We start from the raw sequence: 13,712 nt of genomic DNA on the forward strand, positions 1-13,712 counted from the left end.
TTTCAAACATTTTTAGTTTCACGAGGGAAATGTGGCTCCAAAGGGCATAATTAGGACAAATTAGGACAAAAAGGTTAATTAATATCTGCTATACATAAGGAAAGACTTTATAAGCATCAGAACTGTATAAAAATGGAATGAGCTACTTAGAAAAAAGAATAGTTGTGTGTGTGTGTGTGTGTGAGAGAGAGAGAGTCCAGGCTCTGGGTGCTGGAATATGGCAGTGACCAAAATTTCAGCCCTCAGGAAGTTTCTTGTCAGTGTTTCAAAAAGTTTCTTGCAAAGTGTATTCAAGATGGGTAGTAACTCTCTGGATTCCTCCCAGAAGTGAGGACATTTGAGTTAGGTTAATACTAGGTGGGAACATGGAATGGTGAAATCTAAGTTTGCAATCAATTCAATGATTTTTATTTGTAAAAGTTTAGATAATTTGATGTTTAGAATTTTATAAAACGTTAGCTACACGTACTAAAAGGAACACACGTTACCACTATCACAGTTGTTGCTGTTTTAACAGTAATTCAGGTTGCACTGATTTTATGTCTACACAGACTTGTACACAAACATTCAGAACAGTTTTATTTATAATAGAAAAAACTGGAAATTGTCTCAAGTGTCCATCAATAATGAATGGATAAACACACTGAGATACATCCATACCATGGGGTATTACTTAGCAATAAAATGGAATGAAATATTGATATACACAATAACATGATGGATCTCAAAATAATTATACTGCATGGAATAAGCTGGATAAAAAAAGAGTACATTTTGTGCTATTTAATTTATATAAAATTCTAGAATATGTAAACAAATCTATAGTGACACAAGGCAGATCCGTGGTTGCCTGTGGACAGGGTTGGTGGGTGGGGAGGATGGATTACAGAGGAGCATGAGGAAACTTTGGGGAATAAGGGATGGTGCATTATCTTGATTATGGTCATGCTGTCACAGGCGTAGACATGTGTTAAAACTCACCACGTTGTACAAAGATTTACTATATAGCACAGGGAATTATACCCATTATCTTATAATAGCCTATAATGGAATATAATCTGCAAAAATACTGTCTCACTGTGCTGTACACCCAAAACTGACATGGTATTGTAAATCAACTATACTTCAATTTTTAAAAAGACATTTAAGTCTGCATTAAAGAGAAATAACTCCTGAAAAAAATTCACCAAGTTGTACACTTCAACCACAGGCAGTTTATGGTATGTCAGTTACACTTCAGTAAAGCTGAAATTAAGAAAAGAAAATGTGTGAAAGGAAATCCAGGAAACTATAAGCAGCAATTACCTCTAAAGTTAGAACTGGGGAGGGGATATTTAATTTCCCCCTTTTTGTGCTATTTAAATTTTTGTAAAACAATTAATAAAAAGAAACACAAAATGTTTTAAAAATAAAGCCATTCACCACTGCAACCTCCCCCTACCCAACAAAATCAGGCTGTTTTGAGCCCAGAGATTAATGGATTTGGAAAAACTTCTGAAAATGACTGCATGCAGGACAAAAAGGGCTGCCGTAAGGAGCTGTTTAGAGGTGGCCTAGTTACCGAGAGGAGCAAATGCTGAGCTGCAAGCTCTCTCAAAGATTTCCTCACATTCCTCTTCCCTTGGGGTCGAAGTCACTGGGACTCAGCAGTAATCAGAGAATAGCATTCTGCTTCTCTAGGATTAAATTACAGGTCTTTAGGTTAAGAAATCTGGTTATCGTTCACTTTCAACAATGTGTACTTAGTACTCAGAACATGCAAAGGTCTAGGATGGGTACTAATCGTCTTTGTTGTCACTTGTAATCATCATCACATTGTCACATTGCTAACCTGTGCAAGGCCCTCCGTCAGAGGACTTTAGATGCAGTGTCTTGTTTAATTCCAACAGTCATCCATGATATGGATATTACTTTTTTTCATTTTTCTATTGACGTATAGTCAGTTTACAATGTTGTGTCAATTTCTGGTGTACAGCATAATAATTCAGTCATATACATACATACGTATATTCCTTTTCATATTCTTTTTCATTTTCATGATAGGTTACTACAAAATATTGAATATAGTTCTCTGTGCTATACAGTATAAACTTTATTTAAATCCTTATTTTACAGATGAGGAAATTGAGGCAAAGAGAAGTTAAGTATCTTACTCAAGGTAATAGAGCTAATAAATGGTAGGGCTGGGATTTTAAACTAGGCAGCCTTCTTCCAGAACCAGTTTACTTAAAGCCATCACTTTATACTGCCTCTTTAGGATTGCTGAAATGAAAAAGATAGAGGCCCTGCTCCTGAGGCAACCACAGTCTGGCGGGGGAGACTGGCACAGAGACACGTGAACCCTAGCATGTGAGAAGCACTATGGTGAAGGTGTGTGCACAGTGTCATGAAAGGACCAAGGAAGGGCCCCTGTCCTGCCTCTAGAAAATGGGGAAAGTGGTACTTGAGCTGGACCTTGAAGAATAGGTGGGAATTTGCCACATAGAAAAGGGGGAAAGAGTATGGCAGGCAAAGGAAACTACACCTGCATAAGGTGCTGGAGAATGAAGCAGGAGAACATATCAGATTTGGAGAAAAGCAAGTAGTTTGATGAGAGAATTGGGTGGTACAGCAGGAGATGAGAATGGAGGCAGCTTGTAAGGGGCCATGTGGGTGCTGAAGAGCCACGGAAAGTGTGTGAGCAGAGGAACAAGGTCAGAGCTGTGGCGAAGATGCTGGTGTAACTGCATCTCAACAGCTTAACAAGGAGAAACTAAGACTTTTGCCAAAAGTTCAAGAGACCCTGAGCTCAAACTGGTTATGACTTTGAAAGAAGAGAAGTTCCTGCTCTGTTTATTGTTTATTTGCTTTTGCTTAGGGAAGTCAACCTTGGGCTGTTGGTTCTAGAAAGAGCAGGAAGAGGCTCTAGCCAAATACTTGCTGTTTTCCTGGGAAACAGAAAGAAACACTGGCCATCCCTTGTCCGTTATTGTTGCTACCTACATAAGAAATACTTGACTGGGGTGCTTTCAGTTGCAACTAACAGAAAAATAGACTTGAGTGAGGAATTTATCAGCTCATGATGTTAGGAAGTCCAGAGGCAACTAGCTTAGAAGAAGCTTGATCTAGCAGCAAAATGGTACCTTTCTTTCTCCTGTGCTGTCTTCTTTGGTAAAGCTGACTCCCTTTGGAGTCCTGGGACGGCTAAAAACAGTTCCCAGGGCTGCCTGCTTTCTCATTCACATTCAGCAGGAAAGGCAGTATCTTTGTCCCAGTATTTCCAACAGCAGTGCTGAGAGCCACCCTGATTACAACAGCTTTGATCACATGCACATTTCAAAGTAGAGGCAGTGGATAAAATACAATGGTTACCTTAGCCTTCAGGAGTCTCCTTTTTGACCTCTGAAGTCAGGGAAGGAGTTAGCTTCCCTAGGACTCCACAGATCTCCCAGCGTAAAACAGGACTCCTGGGAAAGTGAAAAGGGGTCAAGCAACAACCATCCTCTACAGTCAGGTGTCAGAGATTCAGAGGACTCACTCAGCGAGAGCCTTGACTTTCATAACACCTCTTTCATTGAGTCTTAGTAGCCCCCGAACTTTACACTCACAGGCAGCCTCTGTGTAATCCAGTGATTCTGAACACCTTCAGAGATTCTGATTTCATTGGCCTGGACATCAGTGTTTTGTTTTTTAGCTCACCAGATGATTCTAGCGGACAGCCAGGGCAGCAGCGGAGAACCACTATGTTAATCTTTTTTTTCCCCACTTCTTCAGTTATAGGCTTAGTTTCATGTAGAGCTGAACTATGTTGAATCTAAACATATAAGAAGACTATAGGCAAAAATATAATAAAAATTATTAATAACTACACTTACTGAGACTTATATGTTCTTGGCATATTGCAACGTGTTTTACATGCATTATTTCATTCCATCCACTTGATAATAATCTTATGAGACAGAGAATTTTATCTCTTTTTCACAGATGAGAAACCCAAACTCAGAGAACTTTATTTGGTAGTCCAAGGACACTTATCTAGTATGTAATTACAATAGGACTTGAACTCAGGTGTATCTGGCTCCAAAATTCCATGCACTTAACCCTTATTATACATTGTTTGTTTCAGAATCATGACTGTAAGAGATGCCATTTATTTTTGGTTCCTTTCCTAACCTATTTTTAGTCTCTGACATACTCTTTTTCTTCCAGTTTTACTGAGATGTAATTGATATATAGCACTACATAAGTTTAAGCTTACAGCATAATGATTTGACTTACATCATTAAGTGATTATCACAAGAAATTTAGTGAATTTTGTACCTATATGGATATCATCTCATATAGGTACAAAATTGAAGAAATAGAAAAAAAAATTTTTTTCTTCTTTTGATGAGAACTCAGGATTTACTCCCTCAACAACTTTCACATATAACATACAGCAGTGTTAATTCTATTTGTCGTGTTGTAGTCCCTGACTTTTGTCAGGGATTTGTCAGAGCCTGCAAATGACATTTAGGTGGTGTTCTGTTTTTAAACCACCTCTTAGCGTCTCCTGCACAATCTACCACATTTTATGTACATTATATTATACACACAGAGATTACATCTAGTCTATATCTATTGGTATAAAATGGGGTGTAATCTAAATATATGTTCACAAATTATGCACTGTGCACTTAGCGTTTATACACACACACACACACCTATATTTTACACACATATAAAATTTGTGTCTGTAGTATTAAGGGGAGGATACTGATTTAGATTCCATTTTGACTTTTAGCACTGTGACCTTGGGCAAGTCACCCAAATGTGTTAGTGTGTTTTTTATCATCTATAAAACGGGGAGATAATGCCTGCTTTTTCTAACTGCATTATTATTTGAGGGTCAAATGAGGTTCCAAACCTAGCAGGGAGTCATGACATACATTTTTTTGCTGGCTAAGGAGCTCTGCGTTTGGACTCTAGTAAATATATATGATGTGTTGGCATCACCTTTTATAGAGTATTGTTGCATCTCTGTGTACCCCGTTGATGGCCATAAATCCCCCCAGCCTTGTTTTCTCACCTATTGACAGACCTTTGGAATTCTGTGTAGTGTACATGGGTCAGAGGTTGTGAATTTAAAAGAAATAGGCGAAAGGACAGAAGGAAAGGGAAAGAGTGGGAGAGGGTTTTCTTTTTATGATTTACATACTAGCTTTTTTTTTTTTTTAACTACAAAACAAGTCACTATTGGCTAGGATGGGAAGAAATATGCCCTTTTATACACTGTTGGTGGGAATGTAAGTTGGTATAAAATTCTGGAGAGCTATGTATCAAATTGAAGATCAACATATCAATGCCATTTTGTGTTAGATAATAACAAATTTAAAAAGGAAGCTCATAGTTAACACAAAGATTTAGCTGAAAAGATAAGCAAATAGCAGTGGTTATGGTGAGTATCTGAGAGGGGAAGTTTCACTTTTCACTTTCTGTTCTTCTGTCTGGTTTGAATTTGCCTATGAGCATTTCTTACTGTTTGCAAAATACGGAGCAGAGGACAGCTAGATATGCACACATCAGCTGTGTTCCTGTGTCTTTATTCCTTGGCTCCTCTCTGCAAAGCAGGTCCACAGCTCCAGGAGGGCACTGACCCTCCTGCCTGCCAGGCCCTCCTCGTGTTGTTTTGCGGTCTATTACCAGCTGCTTAAGCAGCAGTTTCCCAGTGGCTGGTCACCTGGAACTACTTCAGGAGGACAAACAGGAAGAACACAGCTGCTGGTGCAGATCACCCCACTGCCCTCACTGACAGAAAAAAAAATTTTTTTTTAAATCCTAAAATGTTGAGGGAAACTTCATGCCATTAACAACTCCCTCAAGCCTCTGCCTGTAGAGGGGACTGAGCCAGATTTAGGATGCCCTTGCAGTTGCATCCATTAGAAGTGTCTAGCCCCAGGTCTGGGCAATTTCTCCTCCACGCTTGCTGAGTTCCAGCTTCAGTTCCACAGGCTAAATCTCATGACGATCCTGATCCTCGCTATCAAACGGAGCTTCTTCTATCAAACGGAGCTTCTTCTATAGAAAAGTAAACTGTCTCACTCACTACTGCAGCTAGCCTTCTCCTATGCAAGATGCCTGCAGGAGCTCAGGGCAAAGAGAGAAGAGAGGCAGTGAACTAAGGAAGGACTCAGGTAGGAGAGCAAATCCCTGCTCTGACCCTTCCTATTTGTGTGGCCTTAGGCAAATTACTTTACCTCTCTGAGTTTAAATTCCCTCATCTGTAAAACAGGGACCATAAACCAGCTGCCGGTAGGGTTGAAGGTGCTGCTCCCTACAGAGGGTTTAACACTCACAGCCTCTACGTGGAGGAATGCTCACTAAGGGCACCAGTTCTGTTCCCTTGGAGCCTCATTTCCTACCAGTTTCCACAAGGGCTGCGGTTAAGGGTTTGGGTTCTGTTATTTACTGCAAGTGTGACTTTGGGCAGACCTCCCTGGGTCTCAGGTTTCTCATGGGCAAAAAGAATAGAAGGCGTCCTGTCTCATATGGATCTAGTGAAGATTAACTGAGACAAAGCTCATAAAACAATAAAGGGCCTAGTATGTAGGCATTCAGGAAATGGGGATGTTACAACTTGCTGATGAAAAATTAGCCTGTTGCCTATGAAAAATATGAGTGTTGTAAAACCATTCTTCAAATCCCTGCCTGCCTACTCCCCCAAGCACTTGGAAAGTGAGCTGTTGGCTCCAGTCTGAAATCTTGTCCTGAACTCCTGTGCTGTAGATGTTCCTGTCTTCCTCCCCTGCCTTCTCACTCATCCAGTTTCTCTTTCTCTCCCTGCGTAAGCTGCTCATTAGTCCAATTAATAAACTGTTGCTGTCATTTCAGTTCAGCCCCCGGGAGCAGGGTCCCTTGGGGGTGCGCATTATGCTGGGGAAGTGAGGGGCGGGGGGGGCGCTGCAGGGACATCCTCATTTCTACGGGGAGTAGAACAAGGAGGCAGAGTTGGCAGCAGTTGGACCACTGTGGCCCCCAGTCTTTCGGTGCATCATCAGGATAATCAGTGAGCACTTCATTATACAGAGTGCGAGTCCGGCTGTTTGGCAGAGACCCAGGGTCCCATTCAGGGACTGGAAGATTCTGGCCCAAAGATAATGACCAGCCGGAAGCCACTGGCTTTCTTCTGTGCACTGGCCTTTGGCTCCCCCTTGGGCATGCGCAAGCGCACACACACACACACACACACACACACACACACACACACACAGGCATGCACACAAGTGCCCTGGGCTTTTAGTCAGCTAAAGAGTTTGTGGGTACATTCCAGGCCTGGAAGGCTGGTGAACAGAGTGGAGCTGGAGGGCCCAGAAACGCACGACTGCTCCTGCTGATTGCTGGGAATCGCTACACCCCGAGGTTCCCAAGAGCCCATTAAACCATCACATGTGCCGCATCCAGACTGAGAGTGGGTTCCCTCCCAACCTGAGAAGGATAAAGGAGCAGGCCTGGGGAGTCGCCCAGCTCGCTGAAAACATGAAGATGGACTAACAAGTTCGCTCAGAAGCTCAAGCAGCCTAGGGATGGCTGGCTTGTTGGCTATACAATGGAGTCAGCGTTTTCAACCCCTTCCCCCACACCCATCAGGATGTGACCCTGGAGTTTATGCTGAGGATGGAGGAGGTGGGGCAGTGGGGGAGGGTGGGGGTGGGCGATGACGGTGAGGGTGGGCGATGACGGTGAGGAGGCATGTTTTGATGGGAAATCAGCCCAGTTACTTCCTCAACCGGTTACATCATATGTACCTGTTCAGGCATATATTTAGGGGAAAGGGAGTTCAAATCACACTCATTCCACTGACACCTGGCTCCTACCGGCTGCACTGTCAGCAGCCCTATTCGCCACCTAGAATTATGGGCTTCTATGCTGGCCTCAGCCCAAGGTGAATGTAGAAAATGCCTCATTTTCTTTCACTGCTTTGTCTCCTAATTCCCCACAACCACAAAAACACATATGCTGTGTATAATAGACTTCACTGTTGGTTTCCAAGTGTGGTTTTCCAAGTGTGGTCCGTGGATCAGCTATTTCAGCAGGACCTGGGAACTTGTTAGAAATGCAGATTCTCAAGTGTCACCCCACACCTGCTGAATTAGGAGCTCTGGGGGTTGTGTATTAACTAGCCCTTCAAGTGATTCTGATACTTGTTGAAACTCAAGAACCATTGCTGTATGTTTAGGTATAACTTGGAATAAAGCACAATGTAGGGAAGGAGACTAAATTAAAGCAGAATTGTAAATAGGACTGCTTGCAAGTCTACAAGAGTACAGAAAGGGTTTTCCATGGAGTTTTGCTTCCCTCTCTGGAGGCCCACGTGCAGGGGACGATTTCTTCCTGTATAAAGATAATCTAAAGCATGTGCTTACACACGCGTGCACACACACAAACACACAAGCCCATACCACACCTTCTCTCCATAGAGGCCCCAACATTCTTGAATTTGGTGTTTATTATCCACATGCATGTTTTTACTACATATTTACTAGATAATATTTTTGGCATATTTTAAACTTTGTGTATTTTGGACATACTGTACATATTTATTGGCAGTTTTCTTTCTTTCATTTGGATGAGGATTAAAGATTTATCTTTGGTGCTATTACATCTCTGTATTTTCTCGTTGATGAATGTTTAGGTTGCTTCCAATTTTCAGCTGTTAAAAATAATGCTGCAGTTAACACTCATGTATCTGTCCCTTCCCACCAATGTACAAGAATTTCTCTAGAATATATACCAAGGAATGGAATTACAGGATCATAGTGATGTGTATCTTCAAATTTATTAGATCTTTCAAAGTTATTCTCCAAAGTGGTTGTATTGATTAAGCTGCTACAAAAACAGTTTACAAAAGTTCCTGTTGCTCATGCCAAATATGATATAGTAAGACTTTAATATTTTTGTTATATTTGCCAATATTTGTCTGTAAATGGTATTTTTTGTAGTTTTAAATTTGCATTTATCTGATTATCTGATTGTTTAAAGTTGAGCTTTATTATATGTTTATTTGACCAGTTGGTTTCTTTTGTTATTTCATGTTTATTTCATTTGTCTGTTTTTCTGTTAGGTTATCTTTTCACCACTGATCTGAAGAAGTTTTTTTTTGTACTCTGGATATGCATTATAAATATCTCCTTTCAATCACAGCGTGTATTTTCACATTTTTATGGTATTTTGTGGGATAGACATTTTTCATTTTAGTGTTGTCAAATTTATCAACATTTTCCCATCTAGTTGGTGTTCTTTGAGTCGTGGTTGCAAAATACTTCTGTGTTAGTAGTGAAGATGGAGATGCTGTAACAAAGAGCCCTAAAATATAGTGGTTTAAAGAACAGAGACATTTGTTTATCTCTGACAAAAAAGTCCAGAGGTGACTAGTCCTCAATGTTGAGGTGGTTTTATGTACATATGCAATCAGGGACCAGGTCATGCTATCTCGTGGGTTTGCCATCCTCTTGGGCATATTACTATCTCGTAGTAAGAGCCACTGCCATATTTACATTCCAACCAGCAGGAAAGGGAAGGAGAACGTGGACCTAGTGTCAAGTCCCAGAGCTGCAAGGGGTACCCATCACTTCTGCTCACATCCCATTGTGAGAACTTAATTCTATTACTAGGCCCATCTGCGGGGGAGACTGGGAAATGTTGATCGTCATGGAGGAACGGGAGAACGGATTTTGTGAGCAGGGAGTAGTTTCTCTTACACCCCCTCTACCCTGAGGTCTTTATTCTATTAGGGTTTTATTTTCATTATAGTGTGAGTTAAGGGTCTAATTTTCGTTTTTTTCTTATGAATATTTGTTGATTAAACCATCCATTTCTTACTGCTTTGTAATGTGACCTGTGTCTTATATCAGGTTTCCTTGTGTGCATGCCTTGATTTTTAGATTTTTTATTCTCTTCTGTTCTGTCTATTTGTTTATCCCTATAAATAGTTTCTTAACAACTTGGGTGTTATTGTTAAGTCTTATTATGTGGAAGAGTAAGTCCCTTAACTTATTTAGTTTTTATGAAAATAGTCTCTTTGCTCTTCTTTATAATTTTAGAATCAACTTGTCAATTTCCATTACGTACTTTATTAGAATTGCATTGTACTTTTGGATGAATTTTGACAGACTTATCACTTTTTACCTCTCTATAATGAAATATATATAAAAATGTAAAAAAAAAAAAAAAAAAAAAACCCCAGAAATCTACAGTTTGGTTGTAAAGCAAAACCCATGTAACCACTACCCAGGTCAAGAAACAGAATACTGCTGGAACTCCAAAAGTCCCTGAATATTCCTTGCCAATCACAATCATCCTCCTCTTCTGTAGAGGTAACCACTTTTAGCTTTTATAGGAATAATTTCCTTGCTTTTCTTTATGATTCTACTGCCTATGTGTGCATCTCTAAATAAATTAGTTTTCCTTGTTTTTAAGCTTCGATATGAAAAGAATAATATAGTATGCACTCTTGTGATTTGGATTTTTGGCTCGACATTATGTTAGGGTTTCTTCTAGCTTTTCTTTATGATTCTACTGCCAATGTGTGCATCTCTAAATAAATTAGTTTTCCTTGTTTTTAAGCTTTGATATGAAAAGAATAATATAGTATGCATTCTTGTGATTTGGATTTTTGGCTCGACATTATGTTAGGGTTTCTTCTAGTTTTTGGCAATTATAATAATGCTGCTATCAACACTTTGGTACATGTATCTAGGTGCATAAGCACACCTATCTCTAAGGTGTATACCTAAAAGTGGAATTGCTAGATCATGGCATGTGTACATCTTCAGCTTTATTAGGAATTGAGATCATGTTTTCCAAAGTGGTTATGTTAATTCCCATTCATGCTAGCCTTTGATGAGACGCTTCATTGTTCCACTTCTTACCAACACTTGGGATTGTCAGGTTTTATAATTTTTGCCAGTCTGATGTGTGTAGTGGTATTTCACTGCGGTTTTATTATTCCATTTCTTTGACAAATGATGAGATTGAGCAATGCTTCACATGCTTTTTGGCTAACTGTATTTTTTCTCTTTTGAAGTACATATTAAAATCTTATGCCCATTTTTCTTTTGGGTTTTTTGCCTTTATCTCGTTGATTTGTAGGAATTTTTTGTAAATTCTGGATACTTTGTTGGTTATGAATGTCGCAAATATCTTTCTATGGTGTCTTTTGTGAATTAAAATTTATTTTAATGTATTCAAATTTATTGTTCTTTTATTTATGGTTAACTATTTTTTCCATTTAAGATATCCTTTTGTACTTTGATGTGAAAAAGATAGTCTTTACTATTCTCTTCTAAAAGCGTCATGATTTTGCCCTTCATTTTTAGGTCTTGAATTGACTTTTGTATATGTTGTGAAAAAAGATCCAACTTCATTTTTCTCCATGTAATTATCCAATGATCCCAGCACCGCTTATTGAAAAGTCTGTCCTTTCTCTGCTGATCTGAAGTTTCACCTGCGTCATAAATCAAGTGCTCAATCAAGTCTGTGTTATGTACCAAAAGTCTATTTAACTTTCCTAGTGGCAATACTACACTTTATTTTTTAAGTTGAGGTATAGTTGATGTACAATATTCTATGAATTTTGGATGTACAACATAGTGACTTACAGTATTTAAAGGTTATATTCCATTTATAGTTATTATATAATATTGGCTATATTCTCTATATTGTATAATAGATCCTTGTAGCTTAGTTTATTTTGTACCTAGTAGTGTGTACCTCTTAATCACCTACCCTGCCCCTCCCCACTTCCCTCTCCCTACTGGTAACCAGTAGTTTGTTCTCTATATCTGTGAGTCTTCCTTTTTTGTTATATTCACTAGTTTGTTTTATTTTTTAGTTTCCACATATACAGTATTTGTCTTTCTCTGTCTGACTTATTTCACTTAGCCCAGTACCCTTCAAGTCCATCCATGTTGTTGCAAATGGCAAAATTTCATTCTTTTTTAGTGACTGAGTAGTATTCCATTATGGGTGTGTGTGTGTGTGTGTGTGTGTGTGTGTGTGTGTGTGTGTGTGTGTGTCTTCTTTATCCATTCATATTTTAATGGATACTTAGGTTACTTCCACATCTTGGCAATTGTAAATAGTGCTGGTATGAACATTGGGGTGCATGTATCTTTCTGAATTAATATTACACTTTTTTTTACTTTTTTTATTGAGTAATAATTTTACAATGTTGTGATTATACTCTTAAATTAGTATAACTTTTAAAACCTATCTTGGTATCTGGTAAAGCAAGTTCTACATTTTTTTTTTTCTCCAAGAAAAAAAAATTATTTTCCCCTTGCAATACCAGTATATTTGGGGCTTTTATTGGGGTTGCATTAAATCTACAAATCAACCTGGGGGAATTGACATCTTTGTAATAATGATTCTTTCAGTCTAAAAGCACAGCAAAACTCTCCATTTACTTAGGCCTTTTAAAAATACTTTTCAATAATGTTTTATAATGTTCTCTATACACTTTTTCTCTTGCATTTCTTTGTTTGATCTAGGTATCTTTTAGTTTCTCTTAAGAATCTTTTAGTTTTTATTGCTATTACATATGCTGTCTTTTAGAAATTATATTTTATTATTGCTACTTATCCGAATAACATTGATTTTAGTATGTTGATCTTGTAGTCACACCTTGTTGAACCTTTCTACTAGTTCCAATAGTCTACTTGAAGATTTTTTTGATTTTTTTCTTCAGACAATCATATCCAGTGTAAAGGTAGTTTTGTTTTTTCCTTTGAAATTCCCATATCTTTATACTGGCACAGTAACAGACATAGATCAATCGGACAGAACAGAGAGCCAGAAATAAATCCATGCACTTATGGTCAATTAATCTACGACAAAGGAGGCAAGGATACACAATGGAGAAGAGACAGTCTCTTTTAAGTGGTGCTGGGAAAACTGGACAGTTACATGTACAAGAATGAGATTAGAACATTTCCTTTTACCACATACAAAAATAAACTCAAAATGGATTAAAGACCTAAATGTTTGACCTTAAATAATAAAACATAGGCAGAACATAGAACATTGAACATAGGACACTCTTTGACATAAATCATTGCTGTATTTTGGGGGGACTTGTCTCCAAAGGCAAAAGGAATAAAAGCAAAAATAAACAAATGGGGTCTAATTAAACTTAAAAGCTTTTGCACGGCAAAGGAAACCCATCAAAAAAGCAAAAAGCCAACCTACTGAATGGGAGAAAATATTAGCAAATGATGTTACTGACAAGGGGTTAATATCCAAAATATATAAACAGCTCATACAGCTCAAATTATCAAAAAAAACCAAACAACCCAATCAAAAAATGGGCTGAAGATCTGACTAGAAATTTTCCCAAAGACGACATACAGAGGGCCAACAGGCACTTGAAAAGATGCTTAACATTGCTAATCATCAGAGAAATGCAAATCAGAACCACACTGAGGTATCACCTCATTGTCTCTCACATATATGAGAGATAATGGGAGATGGACAAGCTAAATTTTAAGGGAGTGGTGTTTATACAGAGGTCTGGAACAGTGGATCCAAAGTGAGCAGTTTTCTTTAGGAATCTGGAGCTGAGTTATCTCTGCTTATGGGTTACATTGAACTCTAAAAATTCTGGCCAGGTACTTTTGCACCCAAGGATTAATTAGATAATCCTAGGGCAATGAAAATAAAAACCCTTTATTCCATTTTTATTGAGAAATAGATCACTA

General features: G+C 38.6%; 1 long non-coding RNA gene across 1 annotated transcript; it reads left to right on the plus strand.

The window, feature by feature from the left end:
* Positions 1-912: 912 nt before the first annotated feature.
* LOC141578638 (uncharacterized) lies at positions 913-11,200 on the plus strand. The gene is made up of 2 exons (XR_012509182.1): positions 913-6,152; positions 7,289-11,200. It is a non-coding gene; the product is annotated as an uncharacterized LOC141578638 (long non-coding RNA).
* Positions 11,201-13,712: the final 2,512 nt, after the last annotated feature.

Source organism: Camelus bactrianus, chromosome 9 (genome assembly GCF_048773025.1).
Source record: "Camelus bactrianus isolate YW-2024 breed Bactrian camel chromosome 9, ASM4877302v1, whole genome shotgun sequence".
Lineage (NCBI taxonomy): Eukaryota > Metazoa > Chordata > Mammalia > Artiodactyla > Camelidae > Camelus > Camelus bactrianus.